Source organism: Marmota marmota, unplaced genomic scaffold (genome assembly GCF_001458135.2).
Source record: "Marmota marmota marmota unplaced genomic scaffold, marMar, whole genome shotgun sequence".
In the NCBI taxonomy this organism is placed as follows: Eukaryota; Metazoa; Chordata; class Mammalia; order Rodentia; family Sciuridae; genus Marmota; species Marmota marmota.
Window position 1 is genome coordinate 39,720,575 of NW_026000174.1, and position 3,660 is coordinate 39,724,234.

The window sequence follows — 3,660 nt, forward strand, 5'->3', positions numbered from 1 at the left end:
GAATGGAACCAGCATCCACTGGTTGCTAACTAAAAGAAATTTGGTACACATTCTATTTGCCTCTGCCCCTTGCCTCAGATGCTTCTGAATATAAGTGCTTATTTCTATTCACCACTCATCTGTTTCTTTCCTGGTTTATACTATATTACAAGATTCTTCTAACCAGTGTTTTTACCTCCTGTCTAGTCATTTTGATTCATTCACATATCTATCTCCTACCGTGCAAATCTAATTCTCAAGAATTTTCATGATAATCATTGTTTCAAGATGACTTTTATTCAATTTATTCCACATGTATATGTTAGATCTTATACAATCTAGCCCAACAAACAGTCTTTTTTCTTGCCATCTCCCTTTTGGATTCTGCCTTACTAGTTTTCTGAATGACTGGCATCACCCATCCCATCCGGTTCCTGGCTAATTCCTGTTTTATTGTGAGTTTTCATTCATCCTTATCTGTGAGGAATATGTTCCAAAACTCCCAAGAGGTAAAAAAATGGATAGTACCAAAATCCTATATCATACTATGTGTTTTCATATACATTCAACACAAGTTCAGCACCTTTTCCACTAATCACACACCGTGGCTGTAACTTTTGCAGTTGGAGATGTGACAGCAAATCTAGCATGCATTTCTTTTCCTTCTTCACAATTCCATGGATAGATTTGTTCTTATTGTACTTACAACCTCTGGATATGATTTCTTTTCTTTCCAAATGGGTCCCTTTCATTTTATTTTACTTAAAGGAAACACTTTCCTGCTTCTCTTTGGCATATCCCATTGCCAGAATCATTACTCTTGCATTTTAGGGCCTTTGTTAGATCAAAATGGGTATTTGACACAAACACTTGGATACTGAGTTGATCTGATACCTGAAGTGGCTACTAAGCGACTAACAGGCAGATGGTATGTATAGTGTGGACACTCTGGGCAAAAGGTTGATTCATGTCCTTGGTATGGTGAAGTGGGATGGTGTGAGATTTCATCTGCTGCTGAGAAGAATGCACAGTTTACAACTTGTTTAGTAATGCAACTTTTTCAAGACATATTTTCATACTACAGTTGATTATGGATAATGGAAACTGCTGAAAATGAAACAGCAGATAAGGTTGATGGCTGCACTTTCTAAAAGAAGTCCATTTGGCCCTGTAACGCTAGGGTAGGTAGCCATGACCATCATCAGGGTCATTCACAAATGTTCTGAGACTTAAACATGGAAACAGTCTTTGGGCCTAGTAAGCCCTCCTCTCTAGTGGAGGCTCTGGGGTCCACAGATAGTGGGCTTTCTGGGTTAAAGGTGGAATTTTCCTTTGTTTGATGTCTGTAGAATGCAAGCCAATTTATTACAACATAATCATGGGGTGGGAGTGCTCTGAATGGTTTAGTGAGGGAAGTATGGCCACACATGCCCTCATCAGAGGTTTTCCTTGTCTTGAGAACTCTGAGCTTGAGCTCACTTTATTCCTGGTGTGCAGCTAATGTGATCAGCTTCACAGTATGGAAAACTTCAGTAGTTCACAGTAGGGTTAATGCTCATCTTTCCACTTGTGAAGTTGTTTAAAGTAGGGGTTCCATCATAGGCTTTCCTTTGGCATGAGAAAGAATGGCATTCTCTTCTGGGGAGTTAGTGTTAAGAGTAACACACTGGTGGTCCTTTCCCCTGTCCTGGAGCTCGTGCGGACTTCCCCAGGTATGGGTCTGTGGTGAGGACTGTAATAAAGGCAGTGGAGTCTTTCCTAAATAAAAGGTCCTTCAGTGAACACTCAGGAAAAACAGCTTGTTTCTCTCACAATGCTGGCAAATGGCACAGCAGGTTATTAGGAGATGAGTACATGCATACTAAGGCTCAAGATTCAGTCTTAGTTTTATCTGGAGTTGATAGAAGCATTCTTACTTGGCATAATACCAAGAATAGAAAAGCAATAATTCCATAGATCTGGGTTGGCCTGTTATACATGTTAACTTCTGGTTCCAGGATTTACTTGCTGGAGGAGTCCATTTCCAAGCATTAGTCTGAGCAGACCTGAGGGCTTGGTAAAGAGGCTTGCACAGCTGCGGCAGCAGGGTAAGGTAGGGTGGGGACAGCAACTGCGCCTGCGCTGTGGTGTCTAACCAGTGACTGCTTGGTTCTTGGTGCCTCGAAAATCTTTCCCATGATGTCTCTTTTCAGTTCTCTTCCTCCGTCTTGGGTGCCCAGTACTGAGCTGGGCTGCGGGAGTTCTGTGGGATAGTCAAAGGGTGAGCAGGGAGGGAGCAATTTCTGGGCGCTGGTGCTCTGTGACAGCCTAGGTGGAGTTCAGCGGTATTGGCTCTTCATGCTCTTGTGTGAGATGGCAACTGTAAAGCAAGAACTTGATAATTTAATATCAGAAAAGCTCTTTTATCACAGTAAGGTCTCCATTATAGGAACCGCCTCAGTGGGCATGGCCTGTGCTTTCTGCATCTTATTAAAAGGCTTGAGTGATGAACTTGCCCTTGTAGATGTTAATGAAGATTAACTGAAGTGGGAGACAGTGGATCTTCAACATGGCAGCTCTTTCATGAAAATGCTAAATGTTGTTTGCAGCAAAGATGATTTTGTCATTGCAAACTCCAGCCTGGTGATTATTGCAGCAGGAGTGCACCAGGAAAAGAAGGAACATGCCCTATCCAGGGACTGCTTGGTTCTTGGTGCCTCGAAGATCTTTCCCATGATGGCTCTCTTCAGTTCTCTTCCACCATCTTGAGTGCCCAGTATTGAGTTGAGCTGCGGGAGTTCAGTTCAGTGAAATGTGGCCATCTTTAATGATTTGCAATATTTTTCAATACAGACCATACTGCACATTGATTGTTGTTTTCAATTGAGTAGGTATCTTAAATTAAGTCACCTGGAAGTTAGATGCATTTCACCCAGACCTGGTAATTATAAATGACTGTAATCTGGATACTGCTTGTTTGTTTCTTGGTTGGGCAAAAGCTTAATATCTGTTCTGTATGCAGTCATGGATGGGCCCTCAGCATGGAAACCCACCTGTTCCTGTATGAAGTGGAGTTAGAACCTTTAGATAAACATCAGCAAGGCTGAAACTTGCTTATAGGAACTTATAAAGATCCTGAGCCATGGAAAATGTTCCCAAAGAAGTAACTCCCAGTGCCTGTGAGACTATTAGAATGAAAGGTTATTACTTCATGCACCTATCTTTAGTTGATATAATGGAAAGTATTTTGAAGAATCTCAGAAGAATTCACCCACTTTTCACCATAATTAAGGATCAATATGGAATAGGTAAAGAAATATTCCTCAGTGTTCCTTGTATAGTGGGAGAAAGTCATAATGCATAAAAATAAAGCTGACCCTTAAAGAGCCCCATTTGAAAAAAGTACAGAAACACTTTGGGGAGTTCAGAAGGAACTCAAGTTTTAAAGTTGTCTGAAGCCACTATTCTTAAATTAATGAAAATAAGATAGAATATGTGGGAATTTATATGCCAAGAACTTGAATTCCTTAAGTTGATGGAGAGACTCCCCTGTTTAACTCTTTAGTTATTTCATATACATCCAGATATGGAATGGTACTCATATTTTTCTAGTGCCTAAGTGACTGCATCAAAGATGGTGGTTTTGGTGTCTGTGTTCTACCAGTTCTTGCCTTGTATGTCATTGCCATCTGGTCCAAAACC

At 40.9% G+C, this 3,660-nt stretch overlaps 1 pseudogene; it reads left to right on the top strand.

Moving 5' to 3' along the window:
* The first annotated feature begins 1,214 nt into the window (after nt 1–1,214).
* Nucleotides 1,215–3,404, top strand: LOC125612033 (annotated as a pseudogene).
* Nucleotides 3,405–3,660: the final 256 nt, after the last annotated feature.